This window comes from Natator depressus, chromosome 2 (assembly GCF_965152275.1).
Source record: "Natator depressus isolate rNatDep1 chromosome 2, rNatDep2.hap1, whole genome shotgun sequence".
Taxonomy (NCBI): domain Eukaryota; kingdom Metazoa; phylum Chordata; order Testudines; family Cheloniidae; genus Natator; species Natator depressus.
In genome coordinates this window covers 53923240-53942933 of record NC_134235.1, presented here as the reverse complement: position 1 = coordinate 53942933, position 19694 = coordinate 53923240, and the positions used below count along the sequence as shown (strand labels likewise).

The following is a 19694-nucleotide window of genomic DNA, read 5'->3' as shown; positions in this document are numbered from 1 at the left end:
TGGATTTAAACATAAGTAGCTGTACTGCATACAATTTCATACATTCTACATTAGTTTATATTCCAGGCTATTTGCAACTCTCAGTTCTTTCGCAAATATACTAAGCCTACAGGGTCTACAAGCAATCATATGGTAAAGGTTAGAATAGTGTTTAGTTGTTGATTCCAAAATCTAGAATGCCAGTTACTTAATGAACCCTCTGGAGATGCACTCCCATGTGGAGTAGTTTGTGTCTGCGCTTGAGGAGGTTTAAATTAGTTATTTCTTAGAATAACTTGTGATGAAAGCCCTGCTACCAACTGCTTTTCTTGTCACTAGCTCTTCAGCGCAATAAACCAATTAGTTGCTGCTGCAGTAAGGGTAATTTCTTAGTATTTTAAATGCATGTTAGGGATATAGAGCTCTTTGTGTGATTTGGGAGTCAGCATTTCCAGTTCATTATGATTGCAAATGAATGTATTTCTTCACAAAAGCAGTTTTGGTGTCAAAAAGGACTTGTTACTTCATGGTTAAAAAGTGGTAGCATAATAGAGTTTTTTTCTGATTCTTGAAAAGATGTTTTAACCATTCTGGGTTTTTAATGCTGTTTTCCAGAAGTACGCAGACCTCAGTCACAAATGACCATCTCCTCCCACCCCAATTCAAAATTCTCATTTTCAAGAAATACTTAGATCAGATGTCTATAGTTCATAACCTCATAAATGTTCAAAATCCCTCTTATAAAACTTATATCCACAAAATTGTTACTTATCCCTGCACAGAACTTAGATTGTGTCTTTTGATTTGCATAGATGTGTGCATGCCTTTGTGTCTTTGAAAGAGGTCATTATAAACTTGTTTCTGCCAAATTTGGAACCTTATGGTGCAAAGTGTTGTGTATCTCTTGGGAAGGTCTGCATACCCTTAGCCCCAAGTTGCTTGCTAAAAGAAATTCCCCATGTTCAATGTCATGCAAGATCTAACCCATAGCCGGTAATTAGCCCATGTTTAGGGGTGTTTATATACCTATATGCACTGTGACAGGGTCGGGCCAGATGGCTACAGGAGAGATCCTATTGGGATCCGGGAAGTGGGTGGGCAAAGCAAAGCCCGCCTACTGCTAAAGGATTCTCCCCCCCCCAGCCTAAGAGGAGGATCCACAGGACCTGGAAACCAAATAAGTACGGGGGACAACTAATGAAATAACAGGGACAGGAGTGTGGTCAAAGGGTCAAACGAAGGGAACCGGATGGGGACACCGAGCAGAAAACCCCGGACAGCGCCCACTGCTCCTCAAAGGCATCAAGGGAGTCAGTGGATGCCGCCCAGAGGAATTCTGCCTGGATACGTGAATGGATGGAGGATCAGAAATAGGCTCCACAGTCACAGGAGACTCCATCGGCCAACCTTCTCACTCTGGTTTTATAGATGGCCATTTTAACCAGGGCCAGGAGGTCCCGTGGCTTTGTGGGGCCACAGATAGGGAGTGCATAAATAAGAAGGTGAAGGGAAAAATGCAACCAAAAACATAACAAAATATTCTTGAGGAGCTGGACTAGGGGCTGCAGCCTGGCACACTCCAAGTATATGTGTGCCAGGGTTTCCCTCACGCTGCAAAAGGGGCAGGTGTCTGGGATGGGGTAAACCGCGCCAAGTACACGCCCGTGCTTACGGCTCCATGAAGGAGCCGCCAACTGATATCCCCGGCGGGCCTTGGGACCAGTGTGGAGTATAGGCTGGCCCACCGGGGCTCCTCACCCTCCAGAGGTGGGAGGAGGTCCAGCCATTTTGTATTGGGGCAGGATGCAAGGGTGAGGACATGAAGGGTGTGGAGCACGAGCATGTGCAGATCGTGCAGCCGGCTCACGGTGAAGGGGCTGGGGGGGTCGGTTGGGTCCATGGGACAGGGGCCCGATGATAAGGGTCCGGAGGGCCTGGGGTGGAGGGTGGGCAGGGCGCGCCCTCGTGCAGGACCCGGTCGAGGTGAACCCAAGCAGTGGGCGGCAAAGCGACCCTCACCTCCTGAAGTACGCTACAGGAGAGTGATAGAAGATAAATATATTAGCCCCAGGTTAAATAGGTCCCTTTTCCCTGGGTAAGGTAACAGGGAAGGTTCCAGAACAATCAGGAACTTTCTGGAAACAATTAAGGCAGACAGGCTGATTAGAATACCTGCAGCCAATCAAGAAGCTGCTAGAATCAATTTAGGCAGGCTAATCAGGGCACTTGGGTTTAAAAAGGAGCTCATTTCAGTTTGTGGTGCGCGTGTGAGGAGCTGGGAGCAAGAGGCACTAGGAGCTGAGAGTGAGAAGGTGTACTGCTGGAGCCCTGAGGAGTACAAGCATTATCAGACACCAGGAGGAAGGTCCTATGGTGAGGATAAAGAAGGTGTTGGGAGGAGGCCATGGGGAAGTAGCCCAGGGAGTTGTAGCTGTCGCCCAGCTGTTCCAGGAGGCATCTAGACATCTGCATTCCATAGGGCCCTGGGCCGGAACCCGGAGTAGAAGGCGGGCCCAGATTCCTCCCAAACCTCCCAACTCCTGATCAGACACAGGAGGAGTTGACCTGGACTGTGGATTCATGAAAACGGCCAAACTGAGGGCTGCCATGAATCTCCGAGGCGAGCAAATCTGCCAACAAGCGCAAGACTCAGCAAGGTAGAGGAGGAACTTTGTCATAACACACAGACACCTAAACATAGATGTATATCAGCCAAACCAGTTAAGAAATAATAGCTAGCACTAGCATCTATCCAAATCTCAAACCAAAATCAAACCTGTAACTCTTTTTAGGTTAAAGTTTGAATTATTTATAAGTAGAAAGCATGCCTGGCCAGAGGAACCTTCTTTAATGTGAAATCATCACTTGTAGGGAGCCTACTGGGTGGAGGGAATCAAATATCCAGGGAGTTCTGTGGGTTAGGAAAAAGAACTGAATATTCAAGTATTCTTCTGGGAACTGAGTGTGAGAGAGAGTTGGGAATAGGGATGATGGAAAGATGGATTTAGCAGATGACAGAAGCAAGTGCAGGAAATAAAGGTATACTGTAAAATATTTAGATTGCAAAAGCATCTGAATTTTTCAAGTCTGACCTTATGAATCTGGGCCCTCATTATGGTGTATCTGTAATTTCCCTGAAATATGCATATTTTTTCAATAGATTCTTATCTGGAAGGAGCTACAAATAGCAGTGAGGACAGAGAACTAATACCAAGGGTCTTAAAGCAACTAATGAACAGGAAGTCTAGGATACCTTTCCAGGAGCAGACCCTAGCTGATATCTCCATCCACACCAATTCAGAAATATATATTTAATATCAGTATGTCTCTGATTTGGCTGCCCTCTGGTTTAATGCCAGGAAACTTGCCACATAGAGCTTCTTTATTTCATGTATCTTTTCCTCCAAACCAAAAGGCTGAGGCCAAAGGGATTTGAGAATGGATTCAGACCTTCCTGGAGGAGTTCTGGATGACCTGGCAGCACCCATAGGTAACATACTTCCAAGCCTTTGAGGTGAGAAAAACATGGTTGTCTAGACCAGAACAGGAGAATTGGTGGCAATTCCACCAAGTCTGACTCAATGTTCGTAATGAAAAAAAATATTTAAGTTACAATAAAGAATAAATCTATCCTGACTGGCCCACGGTCAAATCCATGAGAACAGAAGTGAGGGAGCCTCACTCGCTCTCTATATGTAAGCAAGGCTGTTGCAGCAGATCATCAGATAATGACAGAACTGTTGGGAGACGTTTTGGATCAAGATTCACACATCTGGGACTAGTTTCTCTTCATCAACTCATTTGTTTGGGAATGTGTAGTCTGAAACACAAAAGATCAGTCTCATCTCTGGCCTTCTGAAGGTAGATTACTGTTCATGCCCTGCTCAAGACATCATCAAAGTGGGGATAAAGGTGGCTCCTGCCTTGATGGAGGCTCTCCACTGGCACCTCCATACTTTTCCAAATAACCTAGATGCCAAAAGCAGACACAAAAGGCAAAGTGCAAAAATGAAAATGAGTCCCATTTCTCTCTTTCTTTCTTCACAGATAATGCCAACAGGAAGAGATTAAGGGGATGTGAAGGTAAGTATCATTCAGTTCCATTTAACAGAGAAATTCCTCTGGAGATTAGAACCTAAAGGTTTTAACAGAGAAATTCCTCGGGAGATTAGAACCTAAAGGTGATACATTTTTCTGGTGTGATGCCTCTAGAGATGTTGCAGGACCAAAATAGAGAAGAAACTCTGAGTCATTTTGTGAATGAGGAAGTAGCAAGGGAAGAAACCCATAGCAGACCCACCCTCTGGTCCCACTATCATCATCCTTTTACTGAAAAGCATTAGGATTATCTATTTTAGGGCTTGCTTCCATTGAAGCTCCCTGTGCCTGTTTGCCACTCTAAGAAGTCAAGTGTGAAGTCCTGAGCCCATGAGTCCACTGCAGTTGTTGTCCAATACAAACACTTTTGAAGGCATCACAGATATACTACTATTGGAGGGAATGGTAAAATCACCCTAATTTAGGAGGAAGCTGACCATCCACTAGAAGGGATACTTAGCACAATGACTTCATTGAGATAAGAAAGAGAGAAGTCAAATCACTCTGCAGTGTTTTTACGTACCACAAATGGAAAAGGTCCCTGTTGACATAGGGTGCTCCTGTAAAGAAAGGACAACAAGAAGGGCTTGGTGAAGGGGAGTAGCTCCTCCTCTGGTTCCCACCATTGAAGGCAGTATGCTTTGGCTGCTGGACAATAGGGCATTTCTGTGATTAAAACAGCTTCTCTGTGATGTTATCAAAATCCTTTCCAAATAATCTTGGTTCCTGAAGACATTGGAAAAGTCTCTCCTACTGAGGACTTGTTCTTGCTCCAAAGTTCCAGCTGTGAAGTCAATTGGTCCTCTCTGTTGAGTGTAAGTGAGGTGAGGAACAGGCCTGTAGAACAGATACTACTATTTTTTGGTAGGAGCAAGGAGGGCTGATGAAGTCCTTAGATTGGTCAGGTGTCACTGCTCCTTAGCAAAGGAAACAGCAGATGAATGGTCAGCGTAAGGAGAGTAAATCTTAGCCCTCCGCATTTCGTGATAGAGGGCGGTAGGTTGAAACAAAATCATCCCAATCTTTCAAATTACTGCTTGAAAAAGAATGGGAGTGGGGGACAATGCATGGGACTCTCACCCTTTCCAGAGTCATGCTTTAAAGGACTAGATGACCTCCTGAGGTCCCTTCCAACTATGATATTCTATGATGACTCGGGTGGAGCAGTATATTTCCACCAGTGGGAAAACCAGCTCACTCCAGCACAGTCTAGTGGGAGAAGAAGGACTGCAACCCTTCCCAGGGCTATGAGACTCAGGTCTGAGGCATCTGGCACGCATTACTCTCCCCACACTCTGAGCAGAAACACTAAACTAAACCCACAGAGTTCCACCAGGATCAAAAGGGCAATAGATATGGTGCAGGAAGGAAAAGTATTGCTCCACAAGCAGTGCCACCTCTTTTGAAGTAGAGGATTAATCCTAAATACATTCAGAACACAAGATCTGAAAGGCAGGCTTAAAGGGACGAAATCTGCTCAAGGCCCACTCCTTTGCATGGTTAGAAATAGCTATTGGCTCTGTCTGGGTTTATCTGCCTTTTCTTTCACTTCTCTTTACTACTAACTTGCATTTTATAATGCCTTCCACCCTACTGATTGCTAAAATGGAATACAAATTTAACAATCTGATAAATAAACTATATACAGAGATTAGTTCATCTACCAATGAAATGCAGTCACCGCCGCAATTGCTTAAGAATGAAACAGTACTGCACACTGACCATAACTGGCATCAGTTTTTTCCCTTTTTGGTACATGGTGACATACAACTGTCTGTGAAAATGTGCCTTTTTAGGTTAGTACAGAGTTGTAGGCTCAAACCAGACTGAGAATTTGAGTCATACCTATCTGTATACCACCACTGTGAATAAGTGAAGCTCTAGGGGCCTGCCCACTCTATTCAGAGAGCTCCACTCTACTGACAGGCTACAATTTACAGATCTGCATAGGTTGATAAACCTGGGCCAAATATTGACCTAGAGGCTGTCTGGGTGCGGAACTTGGCCAGAAACAATGTGGCATGGCCAGGTTTTGAACTTGCAGTGCAATAATAGAATCGGGAAGAGGAAAGATCACAGGAGTACCAACTAGTCTCTTCCCTGGAAATTGATTAAGTGACTCTGTCTCACCTACTGCTGTACATGATGTTGCAGTCACTGGAGATTTTGAAGGAGACAGTACCTCCTAACATCCCTGTGTAAGAGCAATCACTCCTTTGCTGAATGACAGCCAGGTAGTTGATGTGGCGTCCAAGTGGTTCCCTGCCAGTAGAGCAGAGAGTTATCAGCCAGAAGTGGCAGGAACCCATTAAGCTAAAAGATGTCTTTCATGCCCATGGACAACTGGGAGTGGAGAAACACAGCAGGGCACGTCCCCTCTCCCAGTCTCCCACTCACAAGTGAAATTTCTGAGTTTGAGCTCCTGCATCCCTAGACCCATCGTTTCCCCTTTTAGGTCACTCCATGGACGTTTTCTGTATCCCCAGGACTGCGTTAGCCTCTGTGATGCCTGCATAAAGGAGAAAGGGATGGAAGGGGCAGGGAGTTCATTGCATTAGCTTTCCATCTGCTTTGTAGCTCTTTGGGTCCAGACGATTCACTCTGCCTCAGTTCTACTGCACCAATCTAATTCTCCTCAAACAAGTTGGAGGCGGCCACTTTTGAAAATTTGTCCAACAGTAGCTAAATCAATCTACCTTTGGTTAGATCATGCCCTTTTGGAGAGAGTGATGATTACAAATGTCGAAGACATGTAGAAGTACTGATGCCATTTGGGGAATTGAAGAATCTTGGCAGATCAACAGTTTATCATGGAGGCTGCTGTCAGCTCGGCTAATATACATATTATTCCAAATTTTGGAGCTCTGCAGTGAAGATCTGAGAGCAGATACCAGAGCTATGAATTTTATGCTGTGCTGTTGTCATATGGGTAGATGATGACACCAAATATTTGGTCTGGAACTGAGTCTGCTGCATATTTATGCATTCAGAATCTGAGCCCAAATGGAATGCTCAAATCATTTATGAATTTTTAGTAACCTTCCTACTGTAAATGTTTAAGTCTGTAGCTTGGTAATAAGATATTTGATAGCAGTACTCAAAAAGGCAGCACTTGAGAGTTATTAAAAAGTCTACAAAGCTTAAATGTTTTTAAGGGGGGAAAAATGATCTGGCCATCTTTCCTTCTCTCTTAGCATAACACAAAAGAGACAGCTAAATAGAGATGAAAACTCAATAGTTAGAAAAGTCAGCTTAAAACTTATACAAAGCAGAATGAAGGAATAGAATGCAATTTTATTTTAGTCCTAAATGAGGTATATTATTTGTTAGAGATTAAAGATGACCATGCTTGAAAAAAATTAAAAAGCTTGTAGGAAGCTCAGTAATGCATTGTTTTATGCTGCATCCCATTTGGTCTGTCATAATTTGTGGCACCCCCGGCAAATGTGATTTTAATAAAAATGTTGTTTATCAAAATTACTATTGTACTACAAAGAGAACTAATTTATTGTTTGTTTTAAATAATTGTAATAATTGATGGTGTGCAACAGATTTGTGTAAACTTGTAATATTGAGAAACCATCAAGAAGACACTATTTATTTTCCTTGTCTAATGTGCCATTGTGTTTCCAAGTTTGCAGTGCTGCAAATAAGAGTAATGTTTGATGGGGCACAGTGAATGGTTCCCTGGAGACCCCCAAAGGACAGCATGTGATAACTTTCAGGGCTACATTTATAGCAGCAAGATATTCTTTAATGTTTGTGCGTAACTAATACAGACTAGGAAAAATGGTAACAAACTGTATAGAAAGGTATTTTGTCTTACTGCACTAATTTTAATTGGCTATTGTTTTCCTTCACTGATACAGTATTTTCTTCCCTCCAGTAAGATGCATAAATGCTTTACCTAGCATAATTATGCATATACATCCTTATTCCATTAGTATTCCTGGCTTTAATTATATTTATCATTTGGTGCACTGCATATTTATGCAACTCAGACAGTAATTCAGCAGTTTTTCATTTTCACAGGTTTCCACTGTTTTTCTATAGATAAATTAGGAAAGCTGGGGAAATTGGTTACTGAAAATTGAAATGAGGACTGTAGAATCCATTTTGAGACCTGCCTTTTGGTGTTTACCTCAAAGCATGCTTCTCTGTGTTTGCCTGATTTACATTTAGAAATATCTAAGTGCAAATAGTAATCATACACCAAAGTAAACTGGACTATATGCAATTGCTTCCTCTGTTTCTTCTATTGCAGTTGCAATCCCATAGATTCCAATCTTGACAGGTAGCATAATTAGAAAATTCTCTTTGTCTTATTAAATGTGACTCTTCTCAATAGAATTCACTTCATTGCAGGCAAAGAACAGAAAATATACTTCAAATCTAAAATGGGAAATCAAGGGGGACTGTTTTATTTTTATCTGTCTTTGTGCAAGCGACATTATTATCAAAGGATATTGTAATGCTGAAAATGTACTTTTGGGATTTAAATCACGTATTAGCCTGGAAAGCAAAAAGTGCTGTAGGGCCCATGCAATATATTTTCTCATTAATCTGATTGAAAGATTATCCTTCCTATAGCTATGAAAAGTCTAATACCCATATATCCATCTTTCCTGCTAGTAAAATTCAGCTTTGTGCGAAGTCATTGTCTCTGGTGTCTGAGATCCTACACTCTTCTTCATTTCTCTCTATAAGCCTATCGGTATTAAAATAAATTCAGAACAGGCCGCCATTTCATGCACACATTTTGATTATTTTATAAGCTGCTGAGGAAAATGGAAGTATCAGCAAGTCATGCAGTTTTCTGGTAATGTAATGCTGTCATTACCTCAGTGGTCATGTGAAAAAGTTTAGCTATAATATCTTTGACAAATGTTCAGTGAGTCAAAACAGTGCATTTAAATGAAATGCAGATATGAATGAGCCATTATTACAATCACAACTCCAGCTTAGAAATTATTAAATATGAATATATCCACTTGCACAGTTACCTGACATTTGTAATACATAACTAGCTGTGCATTTCTTCCCTCCTCCTTTCCTCCCCATCTTCCCCCCCAGATTCAGAATAAAGGAAGTCGTTTTGATCAGAGGCTGCACACAGTAATTGAAGACACTCCTGATGATTTCATGCAATCAGAGTGGCACATTATTTGTGATGAAAATTAAGTAAAGAAGGAAAGCAGATTTATAGGTTGTCTTGCTTATGGTCAACTGCCTTTACAAAAGATTAGCAATTCTATCCTAACCATCCCAACCACATACATATTTTTCCACATCGTAGATTTACTGAAATTTTCATATTACCTTAGTCATAGCTTGCAGTACCTCATGATTTTAAGCTTTTAATGAAACTACAGAAAATGTCTTAAACTGAATGATTTCTATTCTGAGCTCTTTGAGTGCTGATAGCATGAACAGTATAGATGGCTCCAGCCATAACTGTCACACAGATAATATTCTTTTATGCCTCAAGACACTAAGATGGTGCTGTAGATAACCAAAAGGAATAAGCTGCCACCATCACTAATCTGCAGCTTTGAAACACTATAGCTTTTGCATGGTTAAGAGAAGGTAAAATCACCTAGAAGTGTAATATAGGAGACATTTTTAAGCGAACATGGGACAGAGGACTAAAGATTTTCATATTTTGTAATTTACGCCCACTGTGGATCAAAAGAACCATATTCCCCTTTTTGTGTGTTGATGTATAATTGAAAATGCAAAATAAACTGAAACCTTAGAAATCCCCCCCCAACATGGCTTCTACTAATGTAGTGAAGTTGAAATATGGGGAATAGTTAGCCTTACTGGTCTCTTTAGAGCTTAACTTTCAAGATGTTTAGTATAGTCTTTCAGTTGGTATTATAATACAAGTAACAGATTCTGTCTGCGATTAATCTCCGTTTCATGCCAGAGGAGTATAATTTCTGTTGATTATTTTTCAGTCCATAAAAGTTAATGCTATTGAAACTTTAATAAGAGACTGAGACTTTATTTATATATGTTTGTTGTATAACTAAGCATGTTTAACTAAATGTGTAAATCTATGTGGGGATATTTAGTAATGAATAATGTGAAAATTTTGTGATGCCTCCTCCACTTCAGAGTGGAATTACCTACAAAAAGTGTTGTTTACTTGATTCTTTAAACATGTATCTGAGCAAAAGCTTTTTGATCATTCTGGCAGTATGCAATTATTTTTATCATCCCTCTTGTTTTCTATAGCGCCTCATGCATGGTCCCATTAAAACCTGAATGAGAATAAATAAATAAAAAATAAGGAACCAGAATCACTTATGGTTCCTAGATTTTAGATTTTTTTCCACACTCAGTTTAGAAATCCCTAATCAAAAATCCTATTGTTCTGAGAATACAGCCTGACATGAAAATGTCAGGGAGGCAGCGAAGGAAAAATGATGAACTAAACATCAGCTGAGTTGGACCCACTATAAAAACCATTTCCTGGTGGTACGTTTTTTAAAAGACTGCCGTATGCTTTCCAGGGAAAGAGAAATTCCACATGAAAGTCTCGAACAATATGCACAATTTATTTTTATTGAACATGTGAACTATCAATACTAACCTGTTAATTTGTGCCCCAAAATACAATCATATTGTTGGGACAAAAACACAAAGCATGCAGGAAGCTATTAAATGCACAGCAGTATTTGAAATCGAACCACAGTGACTTGTTGTTATGGCATGCTGACATTATTGGTTCTTGTATATAGTTACATAATGATCTCTGAAACCAGCTTTAAAAACTATTCTATAAAACCAGTTAAGAGATGTCAAAACCGGGCTACATAGTAAACCTTTTAGTCCCATATGAAGCACTGCTTAAGATTCCTATATGTAAACAAAGAAACCAAAAGTTAAACCTGAAATACAGTGATATTCTCTCCACCACAAAATATGTGTTGCACAATAGAGAATTTTGTGTTTTACAACTAATTAAAAATTGAAACTTAGTCCCTGACCTTGCCATGGGATTTACTAATGCAAACCCCTGGAGATTTCCACTGATTTCAGTGGGACTCTCTAAGTGAATGGGTCTGCATGAGCTGATCCTATTGTACAAGCAGGTCCTTAGTGATTAGGTGATCAAAAAATGATACACATCAGTGAAAATTCACTATTTTTTAAGGACATATTGAGGCAGGGAGGAAGCAACCCCTCAATTCTATAACAACTATGCCCATACCCCATCGTAAATATACTGTACCAATATTAATTTTGGAATGATTTTAAACACCTAGTTCACTACAGGACATGCTATTTCACACAAAAACATGCAAAACCTCACTTTTGGCTCCAAAGCATTTTTTGTAGAGGTTTTTTTTTCTTTTGTTTTTTAATTTTCTCTTGGCATGTTATGTCATGGCTGTCTGTAACAGTTCATGGAAGAGAAAATAGATGATATACCATCATCTGATAGCCTAAAAGAAGGATATAGGGCTATTAGAATAGTTTTGTGGTCTGAAAGATATCTTAAAAATTTGAGATCTTGTATTTGTTAAAAAAATAAGGGATTCTAAAATATCTACAAACTTTAAAAAAAACAGTTTACGTTACTGTATATTTTCAGCTCTTAAATAAAGATAGTATCATACTATAGACATAGAATTATAATGTCCAAATTGTGTGTGTGTACGAATATGTATACAAATACACAATGCAATTGCAGCATTAATGTTTTTGTTTGTATTCTGGTTCTAAGAAGCTCCTTGCACTGTGCCCCTCTCTTCCCCTGGCCCAGAGCAATTTACTCCTACCATAAGTATGAATAATTGGTTGTGGATGAATGATCTATGCATGGAGTCTTTGCATACTGGTTGTTGCTGTATAATGGAGCATACGATTCTCTGTGATACCGCTGTCCCTCCTCCCTGGTTTTAGTAGTAGACGGCATAGGAGTGGCATCGCCTTCATATTTCAAAGGGCCAAAATCAGGGTAGTGAACTTCTGCCTCATGCAGTTTCTTGCTGGCTGCTGGTTTGCTGGCTTTATCCCTATTTGCAGCCAGCCAGGATTTGGATCTGCATATGCACTATTTTGTTATGTTTTGGGAGTCAGATAAAATGGCATATAGAAATAGAACTGCCACAGCAAAGCTTATTATTGCTCTTCCTCTGAAAGCACCTGCTGCTGCAATTGTTATAAGTAAAACTGATGCATCTGCCTTGTATGCTGCTGTTTTGCTTTTGCAGCTCAAGGCAATATACGTGATAAATTGTGAAGCTGGCTTCTCATGGGCTACAACAAGGAAGCCTGATCTTAGTACTTAAATGACCTAACTGCTAATGAATACCTACTAAATACGCACAAAGCAATACCTATTAATTGTACCAACTGTATGTCACTGGACCCTGGTTTACAATCATCTACAGAACAAGAAGACCCTGTAACCCATCACTTGTTGCCTGTGAAAAAGATGCTGAAAAAGCAACAGGGTGAGAAAAAGAAGTTTCTGTTCAGACAAAGGTGCTAGTGCTATTCCTTCAAAGTTCAGCTCAGTCAAGTCAACAGCTCAACTTCACTCTTAGTCAAGTGACTCACAAAAGAGATGTTTTCTACACAGGTCAGAGCAGAAAAAGTTTTTAAAAGAAAGAAAGAAAGAAAGAAAGAAAGAAAGAAAGAAAGAAAGAAAGAAAGAAAGAAAGATAAATAGGCAGCAGAGTTCCAGTGGAACAGTTAACGTGGAATTGCATAGAGACAAAAAAAAATAGCACTCACACATAAAAATCAATTGTGCTATCTCCGGTTAAGCACCAGAATTATCTGCTTAAGATACTATATTCACAATTTCACTTGCATGAAGATTCTTGAAATTTCAGAGGATACTTTCCAATCCATTATTACTGCTACCCACTAGAAGGAACGGCATGCAATATTTAAAATATCTCTAAAACATTACAGGTGCCATATGAAATTTCCCAAAGAGTTTCATCATATAATTTTATCACTATACTGGAATTAACACAATACTAACATTGTACATATTGGAGATGTAAGTACTGCATATTTGAACTCATTTCTCAGTGCTAGCATTATGTCAAGTATTACAGTCTGATATTCTATGCACTAGTAAAACAAAGATAAATAAGCCAGATGGTAAATATAAGGTTATGAAAAATATGACTGCACAGCTCATCAGTTATATGTCATTTTGCTACTTTAAAACTTAGAATGCTTATATAGTGTAGACTATAAATACTGAAGCTGAATTTTTAAAAAGGGCAGATACATTTATGACCAATAATAACATTTGTAGTTATATTGCAAAAATAAGGTTGATCAGATCTCATGCTTCAGGGCATAAACTGATCACTGAAAAAGGTCAGGAATTAATTTTTCTGCACACATACAGCTTTTTTGGTTTGGACATGAGGTTTTGTTGTTGTTTGCACTTTACTTTTTTCTGAAGCAAGAAGGATTCATCAGAAGCTGGGTACTAGACTTGATTCATTCAAATCGTATGTATCTTTCTTAAACAAGTTTCAGAATATAGTTTTCTTTATCCACAGGAATCAATGAAAACTATGATTTGGCTAAACAACTTATCAATCATTGCAACTGTCTCCCAGTTATTGTGCAGCTACATTTGGACGGTAACACCTCTTCACCAGTCAAAATGGTATCCACACTCTACCCTTTGACATTATGAAATATCAGTAATTAATTTATTAATAAATACAGTGTTCTGGAACTGTAAAAATATTAAGTTACAGTAGGTTGCCAGTGTATGAGAGCAAGGCCTTTTTTTTGTCTTCTTTACAGGCAGAACTGGCACAAATGACTATTATAGGCAGAGCTTGTGCATATGCATTATGGTATAGACTTAAATTATGTGATCACATTCTGTATTTTCCACAGGACTTCAGGGAATTAATCAGATTTTGCAGTGAATTAAGCTGTTATCCATAGGACCTTGCCTTATTTGTTGCAGAAGTTGGGAGGTGGGTACTGAATGAGACACAGGACTCTAGGGACAGAAAAGACAGCCTTTGATGTTAAGGCAGTTGCATGCCATCCTACACAATTGGATTCTATCCCTGTTTCTACCACAAAGTACCTGTGTGATGCTGGGCAAGTCATTTAAACCAAACTTTTCACAGTCGGCTACAAATTGTGTGTTTCTCATTTTCTGGTTTCCCATTTTGAGACACCGCGGGTCTGATCGGCAAAAGAACTGAGCACTCACAACCGCAGCTGAAGTGCTCTGAACATATCACTTATTGTAAAAATGCGAAGTACTCTAGAAAATTGGGCCCTAGGTGTCTCAAGCTGAGCAGCCAAAACTGGTGTACATATTTGACAATTTTGATGTTAATCATAGAATCATAAAATCATAGACTATCAGGGTTAGAAGGGACCTCAGGAGGTCGTCTAGTCCAACCCCCTGCTCAAAGCAGGAGCAATCCCCAACTAAATCATCCCAGCCAGGGTTTTGTCAAGCCTGATCTTAAAAACTTCTAAGGAAAGAGATTCCACCACCTCCTTAGGTAACCCATTCCAGTGCTTCACCACCCTCCTAGTGAAAATTTTTTTCCTAACATCCAACCTAAACCTCCCCCACTGCAACTTGAGACCATTACTCCTAGTTCTGTCATCTGGTACCACTGAGAACAGTCTAGATCCATCCTCTTTGGAACCCCGTTTCAGGTAGTTGAAAGCAGCTATCAAATTCCCCCTCATTCTCTCTTCTGCAGACTAAACAATCCCAGTTCCCTCAGCTTCTCCTCATAAGTCATGTGTTCCAGTCCCCTAATCATTTTTGTTTCCCTCTGGTGAATGCTTTCCAATTTTTCCACATCCTTCTTGTAGTGTTGGGCCCAAAACTGGACACAGAACTCCAGATGAGGCCTCACCAATGCCAAATAGAGGGGAATGATTATGTCCCTCGATCTGCTGGCAACGCTCCTACTTATATAGCCTAAAATGCCATTAGCCTTCTTGGCAACAAGGGCACACTGTTGACTCATATCCAGCTTCTTGTCCACTATAACCCCTAGGTCTTTTTCTGCAGAACTGCTGCCTAGCCATTCCCCTCATCCACAGAGCTAGTTATCTCATCATAGAAGGCAATTAGATTAGTCAGGCATGACTTGCCCTTGGTGAATCCATGCTGACTGTTCCTGATCACTTTCCTCTCCTCTAAATGCTTCAAAATTGATTCCTTGAGGACCTGCTCCATGATTTTTCCAGGGACTGAGGTGAGGCTGACTGGCCTGTAGTTCCCAGGATCCTCCTTCTTCCCTTTTTAAAAGTTGGGCACTACATTAGCCTTTTTCCAGTCATTCAGGACCTCCCCCAATCACCATGAGTTTTCAAAGATAATGGCCAATGGCTCTGCAATCACATCTGCCAACTCCTTTAGCACCCTTGGATGCAGTGCATCTCTCTGTGCATCAGTTACAAGCTGTATAATGGGGATAACAATACTTCCCTACATCACCGGGGAGCTTCATGAAGCATTCAGATATTCTTTCATCTTTGTGAAGGATTCATATACCACCATGATATTCACTATGGAAAAGACCATGAGGAAATTCATAATTCTGTATTCAGTGCAGGGTTTGGATGATAAACAAGGCTCTGATCTGCAGATTCAGTGAGGAAGATAAAAGAAATATTAAATTGTTTCCCATTCCTTGTTATCTTGTGCACTGAATAAGGCAAGAGTGTTATGGAAAAATAGGGTGTGATCACATACTCTTAATTCATAGGCACATGAAAGCCAAATTAAGGTTGCACAGACAACCTTAATTCTGGCATTTCCTAATCTTTGAGTACTTGTCTTAACAACTTTAACATTCTTTCGACAGTGAGGAAGGTTTTCCCCCTTGGAAAAGATCAGAAAAGAAATCCTATTGGGAAAAACAAAATGAGTACCCAATCCTCAGAGGATGTAAATCAACATCGCCCCCCTGAAATCAATGGGGCTAAACTGATTTACACCAGCTAAGGATCCAGCCCTGTCAGTAGTTTTACATTATACAATATGGTAGCTTTAGTCTTTTAAACCTCAAATACTGTGTATGAAACCACTGCTAAAATGAAGTAAACTATCAGATTTCCAAAATGGCTATATTATTTCCTGAACATGTTCCTAGATCAGGTGTATGGAGTAATAACTTGAGCAGGGGAAGCCTCACAAACAGGTATACAGGTGTGTTGAATATATGGGCTACTCTCATGCCAAACCTTCCATCTGTAGTTATTCTCTCCTATTATTAAACATTCTCAGGATCACTTGAACCTGCCCTGCCTGGTTCCCACTTGGAGCTTTTTTACCCAGATTCTCAAAGGTATTTAAGTGCCTACCTCTCATTTATTTCAATGGGAGTTAGGCACCTAATTACCTTTGAGGAGCTGGGCCTTTGTTGTCCAAGAAATGTTGTTGCTCAGGCTGCTTAATTCTGTCTGGGGATCCTTTGCGAACTAGAGGAGTTCCACTACAAACCCTAGTCAGGTTAACCAGCATTGCAGGAAAAACTAAGCAGGCATTCATCTAGTGAAAATCTCTCTGCAGAATCCAGCAAACCTTCAATTAGGTGAGAGGATAGTTTAATGTTTTGAATGCTTGTTGTTCTGATTAGAGTATGCAGTGAAATCACATCAACACTCAAAACCTGAGAAAACAATATCAGGAGGAAAGTCACCTGTCCTGTTGTTTTCATATGTATTTACTTTAAAAAATGATATCTATGGATCAGTTTACAATAGAATATGAAAACATATACGCAATATAAGCTCCAGAGCACTTAGGGTGGGATCCACAAAAGGAGTTAAGTGGTGCAGTGCTGAGTGTCATGACACGTGACTTTTAGGCACCTAGAAAATCATAGTAACAACACTATGATCCACAAAGCCAAGTTAGGCACCTATGCTAACGAACAGGGAGAGATAGTCACCTTAGAATGTGATCCACAAAAGCCAGCACTCCAGGTGAGGATCTGCCTATGCTAGCCGGGGGAGATCAGAGAAGTGTGAGTTAAGTCCGCCCCTTTCTAAGAGATAGGTGCCTAGGGCTATGTCTACGCTACTGCCAGATTGACGCTCTGGTGATCGATGCACCAGGGGTTGATTTAGCAGGTCTAGTAAAGAACCGCTAAATCGACCACAGATCGCTCTCTGGTCAACCCTGGTACTCCAGCTGAATGAGAAGAGTAAGGTAAGTCGATGGGAGAGTGTCTCCCATCAACACAGTGTGGTGTAGACACCGCAGTAAATCGACCTAAGCTACGTCGACTCCAGCTAAGTTATTCATGTATCTGCATAACTTAGGTCGACTTACCACATTAGTGTAGACATAGCCTTAGTCTGGGCTGTGGGGAGGTACCTATCTCTGCTTAGCAATCCACCAACAGGAATCAGCTGTCTGGAGTCAGGCAGTTTAGGTGCCTATGCTGCTTTTTGAGGGAATGAGTTAAGTACATGCCCCACTGCAAACAAAATGGTGGCAGTGGTGCCACTACCCCCACCTTATAACTTAACAATGGAATAGTCTTTGGGTGTGAGGTGAGAGACCCGGATCCAATCCCCCTGGTCCAACCACTCTTTCATTATTTATACAAAGTAGAACAGGTTCAACAGGAGAGACTGAGGAAGCCTCCCCCCACCCTCGCCAACAGAATATCCCATAGCTCAGTGGTTAGAGAACTCTCCTGAGAGGCAGGAGACCCCTGTTCAAATCCTTTCTATTCCTCTGGCAGAGAAATGGCAACTGAACCTATGTGTACAACAGCCCAGGTCAGTGCTCTAACCACTGGGCTAAAAGTTATCGAATGGGCACCCCACAGTCTCCTCTGGCCAGATTTTGAGTGGAACCCAATCTGTTTGGTGTCCTCTGAGCACACCTGTCAGATCGGGTCCCGCACATGAGTTTGGCAGCCAAATGCCTTTCCCTGGTTTGTGAATTGCTCTGGGTCTTAGGTGGGAGATAGGTGTCTGGATGCTTAGAGTGAGGCAGCAGAGTATGCACCCAGAGGCAGAAACGTTCGTGCCTAGGGAACTTTTAGTACTACACCTTAGGCATTGAGTGAGTTTAGGCAGGGTTTGGAGGGAGTTTTGTGGATCATAGTGGAGCCAAATCTGGGATTTAGATGTCTAAGTCTGGAGCCAAAGTACTTTTGTGGATCCCACCCAATCTTGAGAGATGGTAAATACCCTCAACTTCCATTATACCCAATGGCAATTGAGGGTGCTTACTTTGCAGGACTGGGCTATTAGTGAGGAAATTTCATACATTATGAATGTCTCTGGAATTAGCTGAAGACACGTAAGACTATATAATATTTGCAGATATGAAATAGATGGAGAAAGTGTCATAGAAAAAAATGATATTTTACCAAGGTTCTGGTGAATGAACAATATCCCAAGTAAGAGTCCTAAAGACCAACTCAATCACAGTTTGTGATTATAATAGAAAATTAGTTAAGAAGCAGAGATAGCTATGCATAGATATCAATATATTCTGAAACTGTACGATGTGCTGTTGGTTGTTGACAGGTCCATGCCTGACCCCTGCTGCACGCCGGATGGAACTCAGGGGCAGGTTGTCAGATATTTGTCCTGCATTTTGGGGGGCCCCCATGCCACCGCATGGTTTCTTTCATGGTAAATCCATTCATGGATGAGGTGACTTTTCAGAAGTCTTAAAAGAGCAACACTCCAATGCGGAAACTACAGAACCCGAACCACCAAAAAAGAAAATCAGCCTTCTGCTGGTGGCATCTGACTCAGATGATGAAAGTGAATATGTGTTGGTCCGCACTACTTTGGATCGTTATCGAGCAGATCATCAGCATGGATGCATGTCTTCTGGAATGGTGGTTGAAGCGTGAAGGGACATATGAATCTTTAGTGCTTCTGGCATGTAAATATCTTGCGATGCTGGCTACAACAATGCCATGCAAACACCTATTCTCACTTTCAGGTGACATTGTAAATAAGAAGCGAGCAGCATTATCTCCTGTAAATGTAAACAAACTTGTTTGTCTTAGCGATTGGCTGAACAAGAAGTAGGACAGAGTGGACATCTAGGCTCTAAAGTTTTACATGGTTTTATTTTTGAATGCAAGGGTTTTTTTCACATAATTCTACATTTGTAAGTTCAACTTCCATGATAAAGAGATTGCATTACAATACTTGTCTGAGGTGAATTGAAAAATACTATTTCTTTTGTTTTTTACAGCACAAATATTTGTAATCAAAAATAAATATAAAGTGAGCACTGTACACCTTGTATTCTGTGTTGTAATTGAAATCAATATATTTGAAAATGTAGAAAACATCCAAAAATATTTAAATAAATTGTATTCTATCATTGTTTAACAGTGTGATTAATCATGATTAATTTTTTTTAATTGGTTTACAGCCCTAGAAAAAGGCTTTCTTTCTTTTGCAAGCCAAAACTATTTGGTCACACAATGATTATATGCAATTTCTGATAATAAATCCCAGTTAATATTTGGGACCGAGGAAGGAATTGAAGGTGTTTAAAAATTGGACCTTCTTCCCTCACAAAAAAAATACCCTAAACTGGTGGCATGATTATTTTTATTATTGGTACTTTCTTTGCCTATAATAATGAATTA

At 40.5% G+C, this 19694-nt stretch overlaps 1 long non-coding RNA gene across 1 annotated transcript in view; it reads left to right on the top strand.

Moving 5' to 3' along the window:
* LOC141982286 (uncharacterized) overlaps positions 1 to 19049 on the top strand; it is a 75787-nt gene extending 56738 nt beyond the window's left edge. The window contains exons 2-3 of the long non-coding RNA XR_012638011.1: positions 13620 to 13729; positions 18607 to 19049. This is a non-coding gene — a long non-coding RNA (uncharacterized LOC141982286). The remainder of the gene's footprint in view (positions 1 to 13619; positions 13730 to 18606) is intronic.
* The last annotated feature ends 645 nt before the right edge of the window (positions 19050 to 19694 follow it).